The 26,707-nt window shown below is 43.6% G+C and overlaps 1 long non-coding RNA gene across 1 annotated transcript; it reads right to left on the bottom strand.

Moving 5' to 3' along the window:
- Positions 1-9,596: 9,596 nt before the first annotated feature.
- LOC125618845 lies at positions 9,597-13,225 on the bottom strand. Its single transcript, XR_007350225.1, has 3 exons — positions 13,057-13,225; positions 12,634-12,935; positions 9,597-9,608 (listed from the first exon to the last, which is right to left on the bottom strand). It is a non-coding gene; the product is annotated as an uncharacterized LOC125618845 (long non-coding RNA).
- Positions 13,226-26,707: the final 13,482 nt, after the last annotated feature.

Genomic DNA, 26,707 nt, shown 5'->3' with positions numbered 1-26,707 from the left:
GTTATATACACTCAGTTTCAAGGAATCAAATAGCAAATAGATTATAGATCAAGTTTAACCTGGAGCTGGATCTGTATAAGCTCCTGGAAACCCCAATAGGACCTGTTAAACAGGTTGGAGGAGAAAGTGAAGTGACCTTTAACTTCACCCTGATTTCCACTGCAGCAATAAGATTGGCTGCCAAACATCTGGGGCAGATTGTGAATCCAACATGTTACCTTTACCTGGCTGACATTTTATTCACCCTCATGGTTTGCTCCATTCTTGAAATTTGGTGTTGTTCCATCTGTTATGTGATCTGAGACCATGTCATTCCGGGTCCTCCTCCCAACCGTGGGCCTCCTAATCAGCCATGCTGGTGATGGATGGAAAAGAAAGGAGAAGAGAATCAACATCAAGGAGAGTGTGCACAATTATCAATGTCACAGCTCTTTTTAAAGAACTTTCCTAATGGGTGTCAAATGAGAAATTGTCTCCACTTCATGGTTTCATTGTGTTGTCCGTAAAACATGGTGACATCTATCACTCAGTAGCTCACAATGTGACATGACATGGTGTAGGGCTGCTGGAATAGGTGGTTAAGGAAAGGTCCCCCTAGAACACAGGGGACAACTGAAGGCCACTGCTGACATGACAAGAGGACACAGGGCACAAGCAGAAGCCCACAGGCAGAAGGAGAGCACAGGGACCCTGGGCAGACCCTGGGGTCCAGCTGCTACCAGGCAAGCAGGCCCTGGGCCAGCAGAGCCTGGAAGGGACAGGGAAGGGGCCCATCTTCAACTGCAGAGAGAGCTTGGCCTGCTGCCCCTGGACTCCAGACTTGAGCGTCCAGACATGGGAGTGAACTCCCCTGAGTCAGGCCAGGTGTGCGGTGCCTATTGAGCAGCCCTGGGAAACTCACGTGCCCATTCCCACTGTGGAAACCTGGATTGTGGGAAAACCAGGAGCAGAAAGAAATCTGTAGCATCTGATTAGTAATAAATCAGGTTTAGAAAAAGTTGTCTTCACAAAATATTCTTTAAAAGAACAAAGTTTCAGGAAATGCTGCCATTTCTTAAATGAACATAAAATATTTAAAAGCCTTCATTCTGATCTTTTTTTTATTTCAGAAATTGATGACAATATTTTAGAAGTTCCTTGTTGATCAGAAAAGTTTTCCTAAATTGGCCATAGAAAGAAAAGAACAGGCAGCATTTCTAAGTCCAAGGCAGACTCTCAAGATCCTGTGGTGAGCTCACCATGCTCTGTGTGGACATGAAACCTGAGCAGTGGACACAGCTCATCCCTCTCCCCTGGACACACATCACCAGAGTTTATCAGGGTGGGTGAGACTAATTTTCCTGGACCCTGGTGGAGAGGGGCCTGTGGGTCTCTAGGGTGACCAGGCTCAACTGAAAGACAAGGGACTTAGGCACGTGGGTTCCTTGTGGTTTTGACTCTGATGCCAGAGGCTGTCAGTTGTGTCCATGAAGCTGCAAGTACATGTGTGACCCCTAGAGCTGGGAGGCTGTTGGGCACTGGACCTGTGTGGGTGTGATGAGGTCAGAGTACTGAGTGCAGAGTTGGCACTGTCACTCCAGCCACAGGCTGTGTTCTGAGGACCCAGCAGCCGAGTGGCACACACACCCCTGTGTGACCAGGAGGAGAGACAGAGCCCTCTGTTCCTGCCTGGGCCCAAAGGGAGGTCTCTTCAGTGTGAGCTGAGAGTGAGTCCCTGTTGAGACTAGAGACCCATCCTCCCAGAGGGGCTTTTCCAAACCCAGGTGTCAGGGTGGATCCTGAGCCCAGAGGCCCCTGAGGGCAGCAGGCCACCATCTCTACGTCACAGCCTGTCACCACTCAATGGAGGATCAATTCATGGACATGCCAGGTACAGGGATTCAGGGAAAGCTGTGCCCCAAACACTCTGAGACACTTTCCTTTTATACTCTTAGTTCTCAGGATTCTCAAGATTGATCGCACCAAATTGATATTATGAGCATACAGGGAAATTTCCAGAACTTTTAAGTTTTGTACACTTTTATTCAATTATTACTTACTTTAAATTTTTCTTAACTCCTTAATGACTTGATTACTGTTTATATAAAACTGAATATTTAAATGAATATTTTTAGTTCTTTAGGGACACAATACTTTTGTTTTATTTATTTATTTTTATGTGGTTATAAGGATAGAACCCAGCACCTCATGTGGGCAAGGCAAGCCCTCTACCACTGAGCCAAAACCCCAGTCCCTAAAACTGAATTTAATACTATTTTAATTAAATAGGTAGGTAAAAATATTATATAATCTAGCATTCCCACTATAAGGGACTTGAACTTTTCTGGTGCCAGTGCATTCTGAGCACACACAGCAGTGAAGTGTTGGATGTCACAAGCACAGCACATGCTGTGCCCAGTCTCCTACCCAGTTCTTTCCCACCCCCTCCCTCCCTCCCCTGACCCAGCTGCTCTGCCCCCCTGCTCTCCCCCTGTGGTTATTTTAATGTGTGCTTTACCATGATGTGTAATGTGACATTCATTGTGGCACAAGAGTCATGCAGGACATCCACAACATTCTCATGAAGGAGTGCAGGAGCACACCATGGCCCAAACCAGCAGGACAGGTGAGTAGTGGATGGAGGTGATGAGAAATGTCTGTCCCCTTGATGCTCCAATAAAGGGTAATAATGCTTAAATGTTTCAAGTTCATTACATCATAATGGAAAGGCAAAATGGGAGTTGCTCAGGTTTCTAATTGGTACCCCATAAGTGCTCAGGTGCTGGAGGTTTGGTTCCAGTGGGGCCAAGAAGAGAGATGATTGATCCTTGAAGAGGTGGGGCCTGGTAGGAAGGGGTCAGGTATGGAGCTGCTCTCCCTAGAAGGACAGTGCTGCTCTCACACACTGAGGGTGTCCTCAGCAGAGTGGGTTGTCATGAGGCCACACCATAGTCCTGGACCTGCAATGTGCAGCTGGTTCCCTATCCACTTTCACACCACTGTGACACAGGCCAGGGGGCCTCACCAGAGGACAGTAGGACTGCCCAGCCTTGGACCCTCAGCCTTGAACACTGTCAGTTAAACCCACCTCTTTACACAGTACTTGCTAATTCAGATGTTTTGCTGTAGCAACACATAAAGGACCAATATGTTCTTCTTGTTATTATGGTTTTTGGTGTGAATTTCCATAGAGCTGCACTGGAAATTAAGAAAATCTATCTGAAATAATTGTGTCCCAAAGTTAGACTCTCAGATCTCATGGATGTGAACTACTCGACAGTGTAAGATGCCGATTCTCATCCAGCAGGTAGTTCTGGAATTCTGCACTGGGAACAGCTCTTAATGAGGCTGATGATGCAGTTCAGCCTGAACCTTTTGAATAGGATGCAAATCTCACTGATTTGCTTAGTGCTTCACTTTTGCTGAGGCTGGCTTTGAACTCGTGATCCTCCTGTCTCAGCCTCGCGAGCTGCTGGGATTACAGGCCACTGTGCCAGACCAAGGAACCTCATTTTATGAAGTTGAGTACAAGAGTCCTTGTCAGTCAAGGCCAGGTTTAGCTGAGCTCTTATCTCAGATGCCACAGTGAGCAGGGCACTGAGAGGACATGGGTTCTCTCCTTTGAACAAATTCACTTAAAATATCTTGTATGTTTGGAGGAAAACCAGTGAGAAAAAGTCCATGCTGCTGCCTGCAGTAGAGGGCGAGATCTGACTGTGGACATTTAAATCTGTGTGGAAGACATGATGAGATGAGGGGACCCTCTAAAAAGATTCAGGGAACTGACACTGTGTTGCAGGAACTCCCTGTTTTTCCATGTCCCTTACCTGACATGTGGGGGACCAGGAGGGTTTCATATTTCAGTGGTTTTCATATTTTAGAAACTTTGAGTCACTTTATCAGCTGAGCATCCCCATCTTGAATTCCAACCCCCGTGGAACCATCCAATGTGTTATATTGTGGAGCACTTTGGATTCTGGATGTTAGGAGAGGGGGTGCTCAACTTGCCCTAGAGTAGAATGACACAGACTGAAAAGCACAGGGAGTATCCTGTAAAGGAAGGTGTCACTAACTGTGTTGGGTGTGAGTGTGAGTGTGTGTGTGTGAGTGTGTGTGTGTATATGTGTATGTGAGTGTGTCCGTGTGAGTGTGTGTGTCTGTCTGTGACTGTATGTGTGAGTGTGTGTGTCTCTGTGAATGTGTGAGTGTTTGTGAGTGTGTGTGTGTGTGTGTCTGTTTCTGTCTCTGTGTGTCTGTGGGTGTGTGGGTGTCTGTGTCTGTGTGTGTCTGTGTATGAATGTGTGTGTGCCTGCGTGTGTGTGTGAGAGTGTGTGTGACTGTGTGAATGTGAGTGTGTGTATGTGCCCCAGCGGTGGTGATCAACACCTAAGGGTGCTACCTCCAGCAGGCCTGCTCTCCCTGGAGCCCACCTGCTCTCAGCTATTGGGTAGAGGCTGCTCTTTCACTGCTGGGCTCCCCTAATCCCACCTGACTGAAATCCATGCAGGAGTACCCTGAGGTGAAGGCCTCAGAGCCCACTCTTGGCTGGGCTGTGCTGCTGGGAGAGCAGGTGGGCAGAGCAGCTTGGAGCTTCACAGACACACCTGCCACACACGTAGCTGTGTCTCCTGACCTCGGCACACACAAGCCCAGGGTGAGGGGGTTAGGGCTGCAAGTAGCCTGAACGTGCTCCTCCTGCCTCCTGATCCTAGTCCAGGGCCATGATCAGACCTTAGCTAAGCAGCCAGGATGGCTTCTGTCATATCCAGGTGACACTATGACATCACAGTGAGGAAGGAAGAGACTGGACCCCATGATTCTCAGCCTCGGGCTGACCAGGAGGCTGTGGCTGGAGGTCACATTTCCCTGTCTCTCTGTGCAGGTAACATTCCCTGAGTCTCAGGAGCTGCTTGGACCTGTGCTGGTCACCTCCTGCATCACCTGAAGCTCCATGCTGACACCTGCTCAACTCTCCTACCAGCTGTCACCAGTGGCAATGTCATCAGGAGAACCATTCCTGAAGCTCTTCCAGAATTGACACATTTTCCAGTCACTTTCTTAAATTGCATAGATGTATTCCTATTAGCCATTGATCACCAGGATCTGTAGTCCTAGCCTCAAAAATGGAACACTTTCTTCACAATTAGTCCCTTGTCCTATGGGATCTGATGACCATGTGTTCATCCTATCACTCAGTTTAATGGAAGAGTGACCATGACAAACCTATAGGCCAAGAATTTTGAGCAGAAAACTAAAGTGAGCAGATAGAATTTTCCAAGCTGCTCCATGGGCACAATAGAGAGGGTGGGGATGAGCCCATGATTCTGAAGAGCAAATATTCTATGACTGAGAGAAATAGAAGGCAGTGTGATAAAGGACAGTGTGACAGTTTCTGATAACACTAGACATTCTGCTATGAAACTAAAGATGATGAAAATACACATCTAAAAAAAATCTACAAATAGAAACTTATAGTAACTGTGTTCAGCATTGAAACCTTGGAAGAAACAAGCCTGCCCTCCTCTAGGGGAAAGGATCAATACTGTCCAAGAGCCAGAAAGTAGAATATTACTCAGCACTGAATCTTTTCTATCAAGCTGGGTGCTGTGGTGCTCACCTGTAATCTCAGCAACTGGGAGGCTGAGGCAGGAGGATCACAAGTTTAATGCCAGGCTCAGCAACTTAGCAAGAAAAAAAGAATAAAAATGCAACTGTGAAAATTTTGAAAAAGAACAAAGGAAACAACTCTCTATGCTGTAATGAAAACCCCTGGAGGAGGTTTGTGTGCACAGCACTCAGGGTGACAGGCCAGGCTGAACATCGTCATTCTGTGAGTGCCAGGCAGGTGTCACTCAGCCAAGATGAAACTACAGGATGGAAAATTATGAAGGTCTGCAGCAGAGAGGGGGGTGAGGAGCAGCTGGAGCTCAGACAGTGTTAGGTCAGGACCTGCACTGTGCCAGGCCACACTGTTGGACACACATTGCTGTCCACTTGTCTAGTTCCTTAGAATGCACAAAGTGACCCTGATGTGACCTGTAGATGTGGGCAGAGGTTGATGAATTGTAACAATAGCAACAGAGTCTGGGGGTGGTGACAGAGGGGCTGTGGGAGCAAGGGGGACACAGGAGAACTCTGTACTTCTCCCAGTTTTGCTGGGAACTTAAATTACACTAAAAATCAAAGTCTTAAAATATTCCCATGTGGAATATGTGGAGAGGCCTGTCTTTGCTGCAGGACAACAACTATTGCCATTAGAGTCCCTCGAAGTCTAAATTCTGCCCATATCATTGAGGCTGTTATCATGGTCACCTGCTGGGGCTGAGCTGAAGGAAAGAGTCAGGGTGCAGAGGAGCCCCCTGGATCCTTCCACAAACCCTCCCTGTGGCCCTGGGATCCTGGCTGCCTCTGAGCAGTGCCCTCAGCAGGTGGAGACAACAGGAGGAGCAGCTGGGGCAGCCCAGCCTCACACTTCTGCTCCCTGGGAGGTTTTTGTCATGGCCTCTGTCACTGTGGGAGGATAACTGTTACCTTGTTGACAGTAATAAGTGGTAGCATCTTCAGGCTCCAGGATGCTGATGGTGAGAGTGAAATTTGTCCCAGATCCACTGCCACTGAACCTTGAGGAGACCCCAGATTCCAAACTGGTTGCATAATAGATGAGGAGCTTAGGAGCTTGGTCTGGTTTCTGCTGATACCAGTATAAATAACTGCTAATGTCCTGACTGGCCCTGCAGGTGATGGTGATTCTATCTCCAGGAGACACAGGCAAGGAGGAGAGAGACTGGATCATCATGATGTCACATCTGACACCTGCCATTGGAAACATAAAAAGAAATATCCTTGCAAGTAGTGATGTTGCAAGAGGACTTTCCTGAGTAGCCAGGCAGCACTGACCACACTGTGATTAGTAAATTCCCAGTGCTGTCCCTCCTTAGCTGGGAGGCAGAGAAGCAGGAGCAGCAGGAGCTGAGCAGGGGCCCTCATGGCCATGCTGTGTCCTGACTGGGACTGACTCCTGCATAGGGTGTGAGCAGCCTCTTAAGAAGTCCTCAAGGCAGTGGGCTGTGCTGTGGGCACATGCAAATCAGCAGGGCTGGGCAGGGCTGGGCAGGGCTGAGCACAGCTGCAGGATGGGATCCTCCTGGTCAATCAACACAGGCTCAGTGTCTAGGTGTCCCAGGTCAGACCAGGGCAGCTCAGATTTGCTTGGGGTGAACATGGTTCCCTGGGGCCACAGGACACAGTCAGCCCCCTGAGCTGTTAGGGGTGATTTGTAGTCACTTTCTGGTTCAGAATGGGCTGTCCTTGTGCCTTAATCACAGTTCTGTGTGGGTGACCCTTGGAGGAGGAGGGGACATTACAGAAGCAAGGGGATAGTTTATGCTTTGTAGGTAAAAACAGAAATAAAGACAGAAAGAGAGGAAGATGTATAAACTCACTGAGGTGTTTGGGGTTTCTGGATATTGGCACAGCATGGGTAAGAGGCAGGAAGGAGGGACCCACACATGGACCCAGCCCTCCCTGCCTCAGAGCCCCATAGAGTACACTCACACCCATCATGGTGCCCATCTTCTCCAGACCAGCAGGTCTAAGGACAGCCAGGCTCTTTCTCTTAACTATCTCTTAGGAGAAGTAAGAATAATTTTACAAACTAGTGAAAGTACTTTATAGATTGAAGTTTGGAGAATATAGGTCATGGTTAGCATCTTAGTAAGCACAGTAAAGATGCAGATTCTGTATATAATTCTGCCTTACCAGCATTACCACATGTGTTTTTAAGTCCTAGTAATACCTCATGACCTCAAGAGGGCTGCAGTGTTTCTAAATATCATGTCCTACATCAGGTCCTCTTGTAACTTTTCCAGAAATGAAGCAGGACAAAGTTCTTCACCCCTGCTCTTCTAAGAGTTATCAAAAAACCTTCTCAATAACTGTCCACAATCTTTTTTCTTTTTTCTTTTTACTTTTTTCTTTCTTTCTTTCTTTCTTTCTTTCTTTCTTTCTTTCTTTCTTTCTTTCTTTCTTTCTTTCTTTCTTTCTTTCTTTCTTTTTCCTTTAATTTTCCCCTTTGGTACTGATGACCAAAACTAAGGCCATATGCATGCTGTACAGTTCTCTACATTTGAGTAAGAGGTCTAGGGAGGAGTTTCACCATGCTCAGCTGCCCACACACTCAGAGGCTGCTGCAGATAGGGACATGGTTCCTGGAGTCTTGGCTGCTTATCAAGATGGTGACAGTCCTTGGGGTCAGCATGTCATGCTGCTTCTAAAAGAATGCAGGGTGCTGAAGTTCAGGGTTTGGGGAGGCTTCCACTGATATTTAGAAGGATGTCTGCCCTCCCTTGGGGGCTGGTGCTGTGGTGCTGCACCTGCAGGACCTGGTGAGCATCCTGCTCAGGAGAGTGGGCAGCAGCTCCAGGACACACACAGGGCATGTGCAGGTGACATCCATACAATCAACACAAAGTGAAAACACACAGAGTCTGTCCATGGACTGGGAGGTGAGAGGGGAGTCTGAGGCCCTTCATGCAGGTGGAGGAGGTGATGGTGACTCTTCCCAGGAACATGGTTCTCTGGGAGCAGTTATCATGTTATGCATGTGAGATACTGAGCTTGTGACTTCTAAAGTTCCTTGGCCAGGACAGCTGGCATTTTCTTGCATTTTCACTGATGAAAAAACCATAGCAAAGTGACTTAAATGGATTCTGGAGGTTTTACAAGACAACTCCCTCAGTGGTTGAGTATTAAAGAAAGTCATGTCCAGGTGTGTTGAGCTAGAACTGTATTCACACTCTTTCCCATTCAGGGTCAGACACCAGGAGGCAGGATTGTGACAGGATTTTTTCTTTTGAAAGGTAGGACAGATTACTCAGATGTCAGCTCCATGGAATGGTCCTGGGAAAGCTGCCCTTCCACAAATTCCCAACTCTTGGGAACCCTGGGCTCTCTATCTGTGGAGAAGCAGGAATGGCAGAGAGAGCCTCCTTGTGCTGCACACAAAGCAAAAAAGCTGCAGTTGCATCCACATCCCAGGTTCAGAATGTGGGAGATCCTCCCTCTTACCCTGGCTTAAAAGTGAACAGGACCTGGGAGCAATTTCTGGAACCATTTGACAGTGTCAGTGCTTGGACAGATCTAACTACATATTGTTGAAGTCAAAATGAGAAGGATATAAATATCTGGGAATCAAACTACACTGAGGGATTCACCTTTAACTGCCTCTGCTTGGGATCTTATGGCTCTTCCAGAGACTCCATCCTCATCTGATAAATAGGGAAATAACAACAAGTGTCCCCATCCTCTCTAATCACTCACATTTCTTCCAGGGAAGCAAAGAGGGCCTAGGAGACCATGAATCTTTCACACCCGAATGAACCTTGGTTTCCACTCACACAACCTTTCCAGGTGCAGTGGGAAGAGAAAAGTGCAAAGGATCTGACTGGGTGCCTTGAGGGAAGCTGCTGTACCCCAGGGGGAGGGTGGCAGAGGCAACTGTGAGGTTTCTGATGGGGATGGAACCACTGTGGTAACCTGCATGGCCTTGCAGACAGTCACACACTGCTGCCTCCACAGGCTCCTGGCTGTGATGGGAGGGTGAAGTCTGTCCCTGACCCACTGCCACCGAACTGGGCTGGGATGCCACTGGCCCTGCTGGATGCATCATACATGAGGCATCTTGGAGCCTGCCCAGTCCTCTGCTGGTTCCAGGAAAGGAGCTGTCAACACTCTGAATGGCCCTGCAGGTGAGGGTGGCTTTTTCCCCTGAGACAAAGACATGAGTGTGGAGTCTGTGTCAGCACAATTTCTCCTGTGGTCCCTGAGATGGAAAGAGAACAGAAAGGTCACCTATGCAGTCTAGGTCATACCCCAGTCTCCTCAGTAGAACCAGGATCCTGCAGCACCCAGAGCTTGAATCACTGGGCTTGCTAAACAGAGGTGCCAGGACACAGGACCCAACCACAATGAAAGAGTTTTCACAGGTGTGTAGAACCATCCCATGATACCTCACCTGGGACCCAGAGTAACAGGAGGCAGAGGAGCTGACTGGGGGCTGCCATGGCTCCCTCTGGGTCCCACCTGAGGCAGAACTTCCCAGAACCCTGCTCACTATGTCCCAGCAACATGAGGTCATCCACGTTTCTGAGCTTTACTAAATGAGCAACTTTAGCCACCAGGGAAAACTTGTAAGGGACACTATATGTATATCTATTGAAAGGAAAGGGGAATGTATCTGGGAAAATGTTTTTCTAATTTGAAAAGTGACAGATGGCACAGATGACAACATCATGAAGTGACCTGGTTCAACTCTGCTGGGGTGGGAGAGGCTTCAATACCAGCTGTGCCTTCAAAGCTCAGAAACAGAGTATGGTATAACAAAGTGTCTCTGTTCAGACAGATACAGGGACCAGCTACAGGGCCCAGTCATGGAGCACACTCTACCTGCCACAGACCTCTGGCTGAACTTGTAGTCTTCTGGAATCCATAGCAGCTCATGCCTCAGACAAGATAACTCTTTTGCTCTAGGTCACAGCCTGAAGTAACTGTGGTCATGTGGACACCAGGGAGCACTGCCCCATGTGACTCTGCATGGATGGCCTCATGTTGCTTGGACAGGATGAGCAGGAAATGGCAAGAACTCTGGTGTCTGGAGAAAACCATGCTCTCTAGAGGATGGGCTGCAGACCTACAGCAACTGATGGGCCTGTCACATTGAAAAGATGTTGGGGCCCAGATATCTTATGGCTACTGTTTCCTCCCCTTCAGAAGAAGGACAAGGTGTTGCTCCTTGCTCCTCTAATCAGTGAGAAGGAAGCTCAGTGCTGGCTGGGCTCTGTGCAGAGCTGAGAGGACACCCTCCATGATGGGTGAGCTGCACCAACCACTCATCAGCTACCTGGGAAGCCTGTCTGTGCTGCGGGGTCCAGAGCAGGACACTCTGCAGAAGGCTTGTGCTGTGGACCAGGATCCCTGCTGTGTGGCCATGGGGCCCAGCACATTGCTAGGGGAAGAAGGGTTTGTACTAGATGAGGACAGTGTGTGTGCCTCTGACAAGTCCCCAATAAGAGTCACAGCAGAGACCTGCAGAGCACTAGAGAAGAGCAGGCCATCCCCAGGAAATAAAACATAAGGAAAGAAAAAAAGGAAGGAAGGAAGGAAGGAAGGAAGGAAGGAAGGAAGGAAGGAAGGAAGGAAAGAGGGAGGGAGGAAGAAAGACTACTGACTGTTCTAAAAGCAGCTCCAAGGCATCCCTGAGCCCTGGCACCATGCCCTGGGCACTGAGTGACTGAGCTGCTCACCACAGGGGAGCGTGGGACTCAGCACAGGGCAGCACTAGCTGGGCCCAGCACTGCTTACATTAAGATGGAAATGGTACATTGAGATTGGACTTGAGGAGATGCAGAGGCTCCACTTAACACACACACTGTGTCCCAGGGTCCCAAGAGGCTTCCCTTTCCTTATGGCATAACTTGACCCCTATGACCTCATTGATGTTACACATATGTTTATGCCACAGGGAAAGAAGCTAGACTGTATTCAAATGGCACAAAGAAGGTGCACTGCCTTCCCAGTGCAGCCATGGTAATGGGGACCACTGACTTATTACTTGAGGTTAGCAGATGTCTGAGCAGAGCACATGTTCATAACCTTAATGTTGACAGAGGAGTGATCTGAGTCCAAGTTGTGAGCATATTTTTCTGGGTCTGTGCATGACTGGTGAGCATGGCCCCTGTTAAGAGCAGCAACACTTCCGAGCTCCAGAGGCTGCAGCTTGTGCTGACCCCACCTGCCTGCAGAAGCCAGGAAATTCCAGTTTCAAAACTACTGCAGTGATGGTCTCCTGCTCCTTACTAGATGGCTCAGAGAAGTTCATCTGGGAGTGTATCAGGACTGAGGAAACTTGATGGACACGTGTCAAAAGCAGATGATAACTTGCCACCAGAGAATGTAAAGTAAGATTGGGAGCCCTCAGAGGATGAGTAGGTAGAACTGTTGTAGGTCCTGCCCTGGCCAAGGTACCACAGAGAAGAGGCACTGGCACTTGCTATGGAATGTGTGCGGAGGAGGAGGGTTCAATGATAAAACAGCACAGTGAGCTGATATTGCTGTTGCTGTTGGCACCAGTGATTAGTCCCAGGGGTACTTAACCACAATCCACACCCCAGCACCTTTTCTGTTTTCTTTGCTGCTTGTGGGAATCACAACAGTTATGTGCACATTATTGTCTGTGCTATAGTTTGGGTGTGAGTGTCCCTGAGAAGCTCCTGGGCTAGTGCAGGAATCCACAGGCTCCACCTTCACTCAGAGGAGCTGTGGTTTTTGAAATTTGTGACTTAGACTGTAATTCCATGTATTTGAAATCTGAGGAAGGAATCCAAATTGATACAGAGAGCTGGACTCCTCCCATAAAGTGATAGCCACTTACTAAACCTGGAAGACATGGTCATGTCTCACCTGTTGGGGCTGAGAAAGAAAGAGGGTGGGGTACAGAGGAGCCTCCCTGGCCCTTCCTACCACAGTATACTAGAGACCTCCAGAGCCTGGTGCCTCTGAGCAGTGCCCTCAGCAGGTGGAGGCAGCAGGTGGAGCAGCTGGGGCAGCCCAGCCTCACACTTCTGCTCCCTGGGAGGTTTTTGTCATAGCCTGCATCACTGTGGGAGGTAGATTACTACCTTGTTGACAATAATAAGTGGCAGCATCTTCAGGCTCCACACTACTGATGGTGAAAGTGTAATCTGTCCCAGATCCACTACCACTGAACCTTGAGGGGACCCCAGATTCCAAACTAGATGCCTTATATATCAGGAGCTTAGGAGCTTGCCCTGGCTTCTGTTGATACCAAGCTAACCAACTGTTAATATTCTGACTGGCCCTGCAGGTGATGGTGACTCTGTCTCCTGGAGATGCAGACAGGGAGGATGGAGACTGGGTCATCGTGATGTCACATCTGGCCCCTGACATTGGAAACATAAACATAAGTATCCTTAATTAATCATGTTTCAAGAAGACTTCCCTGAAGAGCCAGGCAGCACTGACCACTGGGCTGAGCACATTTCCAGAGTTGTCCCTCCTTACCTGGGAGGCAGAGCAGCAGGAGCCCCAGGAGCTGAACAGGGGCCCTCATGTCCATGCTGTGTCCTGTCAGGGACTGACTTCTGCATAGGGTGTGAGCAGCCTCTTAAGAAGTCCTCAGGGCAGTGGGCTGTGCTGTGGGCACATGCAAATCAGCAGGGCTGGGCAGGGCTGGGCAGGGCTGAGCACAGCTGCAGGGCTGGCTTTTCTCAGTCAGTTATCACTGGCCGAGTGTCCTCAAGGATCTCAGCTCAGACCATCACAGCACAAATGGGTATGCAGAAAGCTTGTTTCTCCCTGGGGTCATTTTGTAACAAAAGATATTTTAGAGACTATTTTCAAAATGAGAAATGCACCGAGAGGACTCTATAAATTAAGCATTTCATGGTGGTTTTTCAATAGTGATGGAGAATTTACTTTTTTGTAGAGAACACACAGTATAGTCTTGGCAGAGGGCTGGTGGGGCTTTATCTTACTCCAAAATGACCCTGATTGGTAAGAACTCTGTGTTGTCTGTGCATATCTGTGACTTTAAAGTGGTTTCGTCTCTTTAAATTAGATAATTTTCAGAAACATGTTCAGTGCATTAAAAGCTATTTGAAATAGCTGTCATTCATTATGAGGGCCAGTGAAAAGTCCAGCAGATGCTCAAACATGGCTCTTGGTAGTTTGTCACTCGCAGTCCCTGTCACCTGAAGCTGCAGATCTCTTTGGAGCTCAGGGGCTGAATGGCTGCAGCTCATCCTTGACTTGGGCTCTCCCCTATTCTGTCCCTTTCTAACATGTGGCATTGCTTACCAGAGATCACCATCACAAAGCGCTGGTTATTGAGGCCAGGCCTGGTGACTAAGTGACAGCCACTGCTACCCAGTGCATTTCCCTGATATGCACCATGGATGCCCCCTTCTGCTCTTCCCTACAGCAGTGAGGGGAAGCTCATCCTGATCCAGGCTCCATCTCCTGTGGGCCTCTCCAGGAGAGTCTCAGCCGCCTGTGCAGCCAGCACAGATGCATATGGAGGAGAAATTGGACCCAGGTGAACTAGGGCACAGATTCAAACAGCTCCTGTGTCACCTCTGTGCCTTTGCTTTAGACATCCATCCCAGCTGAGCAGCAGGGGAAGAGGAGCCAGCTGTGTCTCCAGCATCCATGCTCTGGCCACTGGGTACCAGGGTTCTCCCTGCTGAATACAGGCTGAGGGGTCTGGCTGTAGTACCATGGGCTGAGCACACACCTGCTGCCTTTCCAGGGGCCTGAACTACAGGAAGCCTTGCTAGAAAGCAGCCCAGGCAGAGCCAATTCCAACAAGCTCTGTTCAAGTTTGAAAGACTTTCCCCATTTTTTCTGACTTTATTGGCAGTCCTTGCTGGTGCCTTGTCCTTTGATGCCACACTGTGTTTGTGCTGATTCCCTAGGGACACCTATGCTCAGTCTGCTCTCTGAGGCTCGGGAGGCAGCTGTACTGCACACAAGTCAGACACAGGGCCTGGGCTGACCATTCCCAGGACAGTCCCAGAGGGCAATGGCAGGAGAGGCACACATCCCAGCCCCTCAGCTCAGCTGGAGTCACCAGGGACATTTTCTCTGTTTCCATGTGGACTTGAGCTGCCACCATCCTCAGCAGTGTGGCTTGTGAAGGAGTGACTGCATAGTCCTCCTTGTCCTGGGACACAACCCAGGAGAGAAACAGATCCTATTCCTTCAGGGCTTCCCTGGTCCAAGATCTCACCACTCCTCCTCTATTATTAAGAAAATTCCAGGTGCACTTTATCACTAAGCTACATCCCTAGCCCTTAATTTTTTTTATTATTTTTTTTTATTTTGAGACAGTGTCTCACTAAATTGTCCAGGTTGGTCTAAAAAAAAAAAAAAAGAAAATTCCAGAAATATTTATTTTCCTTTACCAATGTCTCAAAGATTGGATTTATGGAGTGATTCCTTTCTGTTTGTCCAAGATCAGGGCAGCCTTTATTGAATATCTCTGCAACATGAGGGCCACTGTAGATGCAGTGAAATAAAATCCACCAGCTTTTAAAACCCTCAAGCCAGAGAACCCCGAGTCACATTTTATTCTAGTCTCTTCACAGATTGGCCTTGTGACAGTCAACTCAGAAGGAGAAGTGACAATGAGGAGGATGCTGCCAAGATGGAGGAAGGGTCAAGGAGCAGGGATTGGGAGCATCTTGGAGGAGGAAAGGCAGACTAAGATTCTCTCCTTGGGAGTCTCCAGATGGAACACCGCCTGAGAGAGCCTGTGACCTCCAGAACTGTGGGCTCCATGTGTGCTGTGTGGAGCCCAAGAGGTCCTGGGTTATGTTGCAGCTGTTGCAGGCAACTCAGAAGGAGAGAGAGGGCTTGCCATCCCTGAGTGGGTGGCTGTCCTCTCTGCTCCCAGTGTCTCCATGTTTTTATCACCTTGTGTTGGTTTTGACAAGAGACAGATGCAGTTGCACTGAAGAAGAGCTAGCCCCAGAGTTTTTCTTAGGAAGACAATCTCATGGGCAAAGTCCCTTGATTACACCTGTTGTGGGTAAGACAATTTCATGGGCAAAGCCCCTTGATTACACTAAATGGGAACCCACAGCACTTGAGCAAGGAGACTCTTGTCTATGTGCTTGTGTTTCTTGGTATTTTGTATTGGAAGTAGGGTTGGGATTCACAGGACCCAATCTGAGGGCACATCACTCAGTGGCGCCTCCTCTGAATTCACAAGGGCAAGTCACCCTCACTGCACACAGGGCTGCACAGTCCTCAGAGCTGTGGCCCTGCCCTCTCACACATTCTGGCCCACTGCTGACCCTTAGTTCTGACCCCACTCCATGAGTCCTCAGGGAACTTTCATCATTGCCACGTTGTGGTCATTACAGATCACAAAGTGAAATTTAAAAATGCTCATAAATTGCCGATGGGGAGACTTGGCCCAGTGAGTACAGAGCCCCAGCAGTCCTGGGCCTGAGAGCTGGGCACAGCTCCCAAGATTTAGGGTCCCTCCTGGGCAGGACATAGATACTTCCTCAGGGCTTCTGAGATCTGGCCTCTGGGCTTTATTTTAAAAGTGGGGTTTGTTCGCATTTTCATGGCAGGTAAATGTCACAACAACTTGTGGGATTTGGGGTCTGTGGACCCAGTGTCTTGACTGTGGATTCCTTTTTTTCACATTTTAAAAAAATACTTTTATTTGTAGATAGACACAATATCTTTATTTTATCTTTATGTGGTGCTGAGGATCGAACTCAGTGCCTTCCACATTCAAGGTGAGCGCTCTACTACTAAGCCACATCCCCAGCTCTCTTTCACATTCTTGAAGCTGATCTTCTTCCATCTGTCACTGGGCAGGATTCTGTAGAAAATGCAAATGAGTTGTGGAACTAGTTAAGGAGATAAGACTAACATTTCACCAGAAATTCATACAGATATCCTCATACAATTTTGAAACCTAATGGATATGAACCATTAGGATTTTAAATGGACTTGCCATGATCCACACTTTTGATATGAAATCATTTCAAATATACTTTCTGTCCCCAATGGGAAGCAGGATCTTAGGTTTCTATCGCTGCATTCTGTGTATCACACTGTGTTCTGACATGTGACTGAAATGACCCATTATTACATCAAATGTGAATTTGAAGCACTTCTTTAAATAGACCTGTTTGAAAGCAAACCATCTGTATGCATTTATGAATAAAATAAAATCAGATTTAATTCCATGTAATGATGATGTCATGAAAATAATCCACTTTTATATTTTCTTTTAGCGAAAGATCAAAATTCTCAATTTGAAAACTGTTGAAGATATTTATAAAATTCTTAGAATTTGAGATAAAAAATAAAAATCTCTATTTTCCTGTGCTACATGGTGTACAGTTGTTCTTCATTATTCAGTTTCTGCCCTTTATTTTCAAAACTCACATTAAGAATGGGGTGAACTGCCTTTTCAATCAGTTAACAGTAACTGGGGCAAATAAAATATTTTGGCATTAGGATCTATATCTGCCATGATTGTGCTCAAAAGGCAAACATTGGTTTAAATAACCCACTTCTTCCTTCTCTAAGGATTGGTGTATCATATGATTTCCTAAACATGTTTATCAAAAGCTTAGATGGTAAAGTGGATGTGGGAAATTAGGTCAGTGGGAAAATGGAATTTCTGAAGATTACCAAATATGTGAAAAATAACAGCCCACCATTCATTTCCATCAGTTACTCGACTCCTGTTCCACTGATCTGCACCAATGACCTGCTTGTCATGTGGAGTAATTTCTCAACAACTGTGGGCAAATGAGGAAGAGTTGGGCTGAGCTGTTACTCAGCTCTACCTGTCACGCCTCTCTCCTCCTACTGCTCCTCCATTCAGGGCAGCTGCAGAATAGAAGCCTGAATATGTGAACCATGAGCTGTCAGCCTGTTCCCTGAGTTCCTCAGCATCTTCCTCTCATGCAGACCCAAAAAACCTGTTGTTAGACAAGCAGCACAGATCTATTTAAAGTAGTGCTCCAAATCTGCATCTGATATAATAACAGGCCATGTCAGTCACATGTCAGAACACAGTGTGATAGAAAGAACGCAGTAATAGAAACCTAAGAACCTGCTTCCTGTTGGGAACATAAAGTATATTTGCTGAGTCACCATTGCAAAGAGATTTTTGATTGGGGCTGCACACTGTGGGAGGAGCATGTGTACCTTGCCTGCAGTAATACACTCCAGCGACCTCAGCCTCCTCCTTGCTGATTCTCAGTGCAAAATCTGTCCCTGACCCACTGCCCCTGAACCTGTCTGGGACCCTAGAGAATTGGTTGGAAATTTTATAGATGAGAAGCTTTGGAGACTTGTCTGGCTTCTGCAGAAACTAACACAAATAGATGTTTCCATTACTATGTAGGAGATGGCAGGTGGCTGTCCAGGGGTGACAGGTTTGGAAAGAGGAGTCTGGGTCATAACAACATTGCCACTGGATCCTGAAATGATGACAGAAAAGCAAGGTTATGTACCAATACTGTGAGAAATATTCATTATTTTCAGTCTGCTACTTATTTCAATATTTTCTGATTCATGCCAGGAAAAAATAAACCTACAAAAATAATTTTCTAATTTATATATAAGTCACAAAGTGCTATTTGTTATTCATGATTTTCATTAGAACACTGGTTATTGTTGAGTGGATGCTAATGCTAAAAGTATCAAATAATTTTCTGATTCATACCAAGGAAACATAAACCTGTAAGAAATAATTTGCTATTTTATATATAAGTCACAATGTGTTCTTTTTCATCCAAGATCTCCATTAGGGCATTGGTCATTGTTAAGTGGATCCTAATTCTAACAGGAAAAGTATGAAATACCATTCCCTGGAACACAAAATACTTGCCTCTACTGCAAGGGAAGAATAAATATAACAAGCAATGGGACCCTTCCACCCCATTCTCCTTTCCTAAAACCCTCTGGCCTTATCAGGGACCCAAAGCATCAGCAGCCCCAGGAGATGAGCAGGGCACAGCAGAAGGTTAAGTTGAGCAGTCCTGGTGAGTCAAGGCCAGATTAGAGCTGAGCTTTTTCTCAGATTTGTAAGAAAGAGCCTTCCTGTGGGACAGTATGCAAATCCCATGGTGGGTGCAGTGGAGTGAGACAACCTGCTGGATGAAGTGGTAGGAGACAGCAGGACAGGACCTCCTCTGTGAACAAGGTGACATAAAACATCTCTTGCTGGTACATAGATACAGATTAAGTCAGTTTGTTTGTGGAAATATGGAAGAACCATGTGAAAGAACATGGTCACATGGTTTTGGAGCTGCCACTCTAAGACAGCAAGTCCCTGACAGTGCAGGGTGTCTCGGATTAATCTGAGAGCTGAATGCTGTCCAGATTGTTTTGCTCCCAGATAATGTGGAGAAGGACACAGCTCTCATACCCACAAGTCTGATATGCAGAGCCTCCGGATGCAAAGGTGGTCTTGAGCCAATTGAAGGCTCTTTCATCTACATCACAAGCTAGAGTGCTGGAGAATGTTAGATGCAGGTTTTGGAAGCTGCTTTCCATGGTACCTAAAATCCACAAAAGCATTCTTTTGAAGGTCATGACAAGGAGAAGAGCATGAGTCTGTCTCTTACACATCGAAAGCTGACAGCCCCATTTAAGTAAGAGGAAAAGAAGATATAATTCTACGCCTTAGGTAATAGATATGAAATTCCTTGTGGTGAGTTGTTACAATTTGATGAATTTCCCATCATAACTTCCTTAACAAATACCAGATAACCCACAGGAGTTTAATAGTAGAAGAACTTCTCAATTTAATGGTACAGAATGAAAAGTAAAAGAAAAAAAGTTTTTTAAATAAGTGGTGTTAAGAAAAACTCTGTTAACAGTCTTACATTCTATCTGGTCCTACAGAACCAGGTCCTTCAGGATTCTGCTCCTTGTCACTATGTGAGGTCACTCATCTCTCCTCTGGCCTGTGTGGAGAGCAACAGCCTTAAATCAAGATGCAAGGGAGATTCCCTGTAAGAAAAGAACAACAATTGCATCCTATGCAGTAGTGTCTTGGGGCACCCTGTGCCAGCACTGACATTTTCCTGGGCCTTCATTTAAAAAATGGTGCCTGCTCAGGGATCATTCTACCATGTGGCTAGTCACCTCGATAGGGAAGCAACTTCACCTTTTATCATTTGTTATTGATACACTTAATATTGAATTCAACAGGTCATGGAAAATGGCTTCTACATAAAAAGGAGAGTCACAATCCTGGAAGAAAAAAACAAATCCTGAGGAAATGGAAAGATGAGTTTGAACTGCAAAGTAATCTTAGATAATTTAACCCAAAGTCATATTTAATAGCTAAAACATACAAACAAATGAAATTGTACACATGATTTCACAAAAATAAAGATTAGTTTTAATATATTTAGGGAAAATGTACCAAACTAAGATTCTTTAACAAGGCTCGAACAGCTAATTGACAAAAAATAATGTTTACATTTAAGGTTAGACATCATGGGAAGAATACTGATTTTCTGTAGATATTAATCTCTCTGCTAAGCCTAGCTCACCCACACCAAACTGCAGTGAAGCAATATTCCATTTACTACCTAATTATTCAGTGTCTTACAAGTTCTCCTCCTTGTCTCCTAAGATTCCATGTCAGTTTGCATTTTTGAGGACACAGGCCTCTGTCCTCCAAAGAAGGTGTCTATAAATATGGTTCACTTGTGAGATGAGGAATAGAGAACCCAAAAAGATTTTGAAGACTGTGAATTTCAATGTTTTAAACTATACTTAAAGCTTCTTTTAAGTTTTCCTCATAAAAATTTATAGAATATACCAAGAAGATAAAAGAAAAAGGTTTTGCTTTTTTTATTTTAGATAAGACGTTGAGACTGTAACCTGAACATTTTCATACTTATTCCTTCTCCTTTCATACTGAAGTCCAAGAATCTACAAAATAGTTGTATGAATTTTCAATAAGGGAAATTCAAGATACTCAGAAAACTTAAGATAAAATTCATCCATTTAATATTATTTGTCAATCAAATGTTTCCTTCCTTTTACTCCATAGTAAGAAAAAAAACAAAAAATTAAGAGCAAGAAAGATAAAAGAAATGAATGAATTATTTAGTGCCTAATTTTTGTCTTATGACAACAATCAATGCAGCACAACTCCTGGAGGGTGACCCTCTGCCTTAAGGAAGCAGACCTCACAGTAGTGAACTTCACTGTCTCTTGTGTTTCCTGTTCAAGAGCTAAGAATAACCCAATGTTGAAATGCATTTCAAAGTGTCAACTACCTTCAACCTTCAGAGGATCTAGATATTTGAACGCTGGCTCATCAAAACACCTCCAAGCAAAATAATTATGAAGAATCAGCAATACATATAAAATAACATATGCAGGCATGCTCCTAGAGAAAGCATGTGGGAAATGTCCTTCATGTGGGCATTAGTAATAATTGTTTTTTATGTCACATCAAAAGCTAAAATAACAAAATCAAAAATAAGCAAATGAGGGGCTGGGGATGTGGCTCAAGTGGTAGTGCGCTCGCCTGGCATGCGTTCGGCCTGGGTTCGATCCTGAGCACCACACACAAACAAAGATGTGTCCGCTGAAAACTAAAAAATAAATATTAAAAAAAATTCTCTCTCTCTCTCTCTCTCTCTCTCTCTCTCTATATATATATATATATATATATATATATATATATATATATATATATCTCCAAANTTCAATAAAGCATTAATCTCTAGGATATATATATATATATATATATATATATATATATATCTCCAAAAAAAAAATAACCAAATGGGACTGCAGCAACCTAGGATGCTTCATCACAGAAAAGAAACTATCGACAGAATAAAAGGACAGCCCATAGAATGGTAGAAAATATTTGTAAACCATTTAACTAATAATGGGTTAATATCCAAAATATATGAGGAACTAACACAACTACGTAGACAACAAAAAAGAAAGCAAAATAAAAATCATTAATCCAACTGAAAATTATGAAATTAACCAAATAATATACTTGTGAATTATACATCAATAAAACAAATCAAAAATTAAGATTCCATCTTCACAGTATTGGCATAAACACAGACACCCAGCTGTAAGATCCAGAGTTCACAAAGAAAACTTCACATTTAAGGTTTAATGATGCTCAGTCAGGGACACAGTTGAATGGGAGAGTGGACAATCTTTTCAGTAAAGTGTGTAGGGAAAATCAGATACTAATAGATGAATTAAGTTGAATACTTAACTTGATCCATGAATAAACAAATAACTCAAAATCATACAAAAAAAATCATTGACCTAAGAGTAAGAGCAAAAACTGAAAAAGAAAATACAGGGAAACGTTTCATAACATTGGATTTGGCAGTTATTTCTTGGATGTGACACTAAAACCAGCATCATTAAGAGTAAAAAATAGTTAAAAACATACGTGTATCAGAGAGTCTCAAAAGCTCTATCAACAGAGTGAAAAGGCAACCCACTGAATGGGAGAAAGTATGTGTAAGTCACATGTATGAAATTGCTAATTCTTTTTGTTCCTTTTGACTGATTTCTCCTTAGCATTCTCAATATCTTCTCCGTGTGTCAATCTCATACCTTGTAGAATTTTCAGAATTCTATCAAGTCTTGAACTTTTTAATGTTTTTTTTTCATGTTGTATTTCACCTCATTCTGATAGGTCTCCAGCTTTCTGCTCCAGCTAAACAGTCTTCCACTATTTAGAGCAACTGTTGTGTCTTCTTCAACAGATATTTCAAAACATTGCATATCTCCTGTTATAGTCTCTTATGTTTATACATATAATTTATACATACATCTTATATTTATACTTCTAATTATTTGAAATATAGTTTTACTGAACTATTTCCTCTCCCAGTTTTCAAGGCTTTTAGCATTTTTCTGGGTACATTTTATGCTTCTTTAAAATTAGTATGTCTGTAAATATGCCACCTTTAGCAGATGTTCATATAACATAAGGGCATAGTTTGGTCTTTAAACACAGAAAAGGCACACTGTATAAATTGAAGAAATATGAATTGTAAAAACAAGAATTTTTTGTATATTCATCTTTCAGATCAAGATATAGAGCTCTCAAACTTCCTTTGTATGTCTTCCAAGTCAACATTTGTCTCTAACCTCTAGAAAGGAAATTGTTACTCTGCAGATTGTCAAGTAGTTTTCTTGTTCCTGGACTGGAACAAAATGTACACTGAAGTAAGCATACTTTTGTTTCTAGCAGCTTTCCCTCATCATTCTGTTTGAGATACAGTGGATTCCTGCTGCAAAATAGTAAATGTTCTAGTTGTTATATACAGTTGTTCTGTGAACATTCCACAATCCATACATTTGTAGTTAAGTCAGTTAGATTGTATCAAAAAATCGGCCATAAAGTTAGATCTTTTATGCACATTCATCTACATATCTCTTTGTGGACATATTCACTTGTATATCTTGGTTATAATTCTTGGAATTTACTGATGCTCTTATAAAACTTGGGCATATTGAACACCTTTCATGATATTTTTTTTCCAATGTACACAACCACATGCAATTTATGAGCACATCAGATTTAAATCTTCACAGATTCAAATTATGCTGTGCACTGTACATTCATACTGTCAAACTTCTGTTACATTAAATTGGTAATTACGGATTCACTTACAAGAGATTTCCTTACCTACCTAACATCACATGATGCCTGTTTTCTAAAACTACTAGGTCCTTTAATTCTAATCACATCCCCTTGTTGTTAATTTCTCTCACATTGCTCTTATGTATGCACCTCAAATTGCATGATATTGCTCTGGCTCATACATGCAGCCAAGGCTAATCCTCATTTATACATATGTGTCCTCTTTCCAGCTTTATATTTCTATGCAGGATTACATTCTGTCAGCAGAACTATCCTTTGCTTTTTATTTTACACCCATCTGCTGATTACTAATTATTTTTGTTTTTCAAACAACATGTGTTTGAATGTTCTTTCTGCCCAATTTTCTCTTCTCTCTCTTTCTGGAACTCCAAATATTCTTTTTTATATTATTAGTTTCTCAAGACATTACAATGATCTTGACATATCATACATTTGATTCAAATAAGTTATGAATTCTCATTTTTCCATGTATACAAATTGCAGGATCACATTGGTTATACATCTATGTGTATACATACAGCAATCCTAGTGTCAGTTGTATTCTGCTGCCCTCCCTATCCCCCCTCCCTCCCCTCCCCTCCCATCACCTCTCTCTACCCATTCTACTGTGATATTAATCTCACACTTTTTTTTCTTCCCTTCCCCCTCACAACATTGTATATGTATTTTGTGTAACCATGAGGGTCTCCTTCCATCTTCCGTGCAATTCCCCTTCTCCCTCCCATTCCCTACCACCTCTTTTCCTTGTTTCATGGTAATCTTCTTCTCACGCTCTTCCTCCACCAGCAATGGAGGAATGCAGTCCCACCAGCAATGTACAAGTGTACCTTTTTCCCCACATCCTCACCAGCACTTGTTGTTGTTTGACTTCATAATGGCTGCCATTCTTACTGGAGTGAGATGGTATCTCAGAGTGGTTTTAATTTGCATTTCTCTGATTGCTAGAGATGGTGACCACTTTTTCATGTATTTGTTGATTGATTGTATATCCTCCTCTGTGAAGAGTCTGTTTAGATCCTTGGCCCATTTGTTGATTGGGTTATGTTTTTTTGTTTTATAACTTTTTGAGTTCTTTGTATACTCTGGAGATTAGTGCTCTATCTGAAGTGTGAGGGGTAAAAATTTGTTCCCAGGTGTAGGCTCCCTATTTACCTCACTTATTCTCTTGCTGAGAAAAAAGCTTTTTAGTTTGAATACATCCCATTTGTTTATTTTTGATTTTAACTCTTGTGCTATAGGTGTCCTATTAAGGAATTTGGAGCCCAACCCCACGAGATGGAGATTAGGGCCAACTTTTTCTTCTATTAGATGCAGAGTCTCTGGTTTGATTCCTAGCTCCTTGATCCATTTTGAGTTAACTGTTGTGCATGGTGAGAGAAAGGGATTCAGTTTCATTTTGTTGCATATGGATTTCCAGTTCTCCCAGCACCATTTGTTGAAGATGTTATCCTTTCTCTATTGCATGCTTTTAGCACCTTTGTCTAATATAAGGTAGTTGTAATTTTGTGGATTGGTCTCTGTGTCCTCTATTCTGTACCATTCGTCTACCCACCTATTTTGGTACCAGTACCATGCTGTTTTTGTTACTATTGCTCTGTAGTATAGTTTAAAATCTGGTATCACTATACCGCCTGTTTCACTCTTCCTGCTTCAAATTGCTTTAGCTATTCTGGGTCTTTTATTTCTCCAGATGAATTTCATGATTGCTTTTTCTATTTCTGTGAGGAATGCCATTGGGATTTTGATTGGCATTGCACTAAACCAATAGAGTACTTTTGGTAATGTAGCCATTTTAATGATATTAATTCTGTCTATCCATGAACAAGGTATGTCTTTCCATCTTCTAAGGTCTTCTTCTATTTCTCTCTTTAGGGTTCTGTAGTTTTCATTGTAAAGGTCTTTCACCTCTTTTGTTAGGTTGATTCCTAAGTATTTTTTTTTTGAGGATATCGTGAAGGGGACGGTTGTCCTGATTTCCCTCTCAGAGGGTTTGTCACTGATATACATGAATGCCTTAGACTTATGAGTGTTGATTTTATATCCTGCCACTTTGCTGAATTCATTTACTAGTTCTAGAAGTTTCTTGGTAGAACATTTTGGGTCTGCTAGGCATAGGATCATGTCATCCTCAAATAGTGCTAATTTCAGTTCTTCTTCTCCTTTTTTTATGCCTTTAATTTCTATCGTCTGTCTTATTGCTCTGCCCAGTGTTTCGAGAACTATGTTGAATAAGAGTGTGAGAGAGGCCATCCCTGTCTTGTTCCAGATTTTAGAGGGAATGTCTTCAATTTTTCTCCATTTAGAATGATGCTAGCCTGAGGCTTAGTATAAATAGCTTTTACAATGTTGAGGTAAGTTCCTGTTATCCCTAGTTTTTCTAATGTTTTGAACATAAAGGGATGCTGTATTTTGTCCAATGCTTTTTCAGCATCTATTGAGATGATTGTATGGTTCTTATCTTTAAGTCTATTGATGTGGTGGATTACATTGATTGATTTCCATATATTGAACCAGCCTTGCATCCCAGGGATGAATCCTACTTGATCATGGTGCACAATCTTTTTGATATGTCTTTGTATCCGATTTGCCAGAATTTTATTGAGGATTTTTGCATCTATGTTCATTAGAGATATTGGTCTGTAGTTTTCTTTCTTTGAAGTGTCTTTATCTGGTTTAGGAATCAGGGTGATGTTGGCCTAGTAGAATGAATTTGGAAGTACTCCCCCTTTTTCTATTTTGTGAAATAGCTTGAAAAGTATTGGTATTAGTTCTTCTTTAAAGGTTTTGTAAAACTCTGCTGTATACCAATCCAGTCCTGGGCTTTTCTTGATTGGTAATCTTTTGATGGCTTCTTGTATTTCCTCAATTGATATTGGCCTGTTTAAGTTGTGTATATCCTCCTGATTCAACCTGGGCAGATTATAAGACTTAAGAAATTTATTGATGCCTTCACTATTTTCTATTTTATTGGCATATAAGGTTTCAAAATAATTTCTAATTATTATCTGTATTTCTGTAGTGTATGTTGTGATATTTCCTTTTTCATCCTGTATGCTAGTAATTTGAGTTCCCTCACTTCTTCTCTTTGTTAGCATGGCTAAGGGTCTGTTGATCTTATTTAGTTTTGAAAAAAAATAACTTTTAGTTTTGTCAATTTTTTTCAGTTGTTTCTTTTAATTCAATTCATTGATTTCAGCTGTGATTTTAATTATTTCTTGCTTTCTACTACATTTGCTGTCGTTTTGCTCTTCTTTTTCAAGGGCTTTGAGATGAAGTGTGAGATCATTTATTTGTTGGTTTTTTTCTTTTTTCTTTTTCTTTTTTTTTTTTTTTTTTTTCGATGGAAGTGAATCTCCAAGTTCAATGAATTTTTCTCTAGAACTGCTTCATTTGTGTCCCATTAGATTCCGATATGTTGTGTGTGTGTTTTCATTTGTCTCTATGAATTTTTTAATTTCCTCCTTGATGTCTTCTATAACCCATTGATCATTCAGTAAC

This window comes from Marmota marmota, unplaced genomic scaffold (genome assembly GCF_001458135.2).
Source record: "Marmota marmota marmota unplaced genomic scaffold, marMar, whole genome shotgun sequence".
In the NCBI taxonomy this organism is placed as follows: Eukaryota; Metazoa; Chordata; class Mammalia; order Rodentia; family Sciuridae; genus Marmota; species Marmota marmota.
This window is presented reverse-complemented; position numbering and strand designations above follow the sequence as displayed.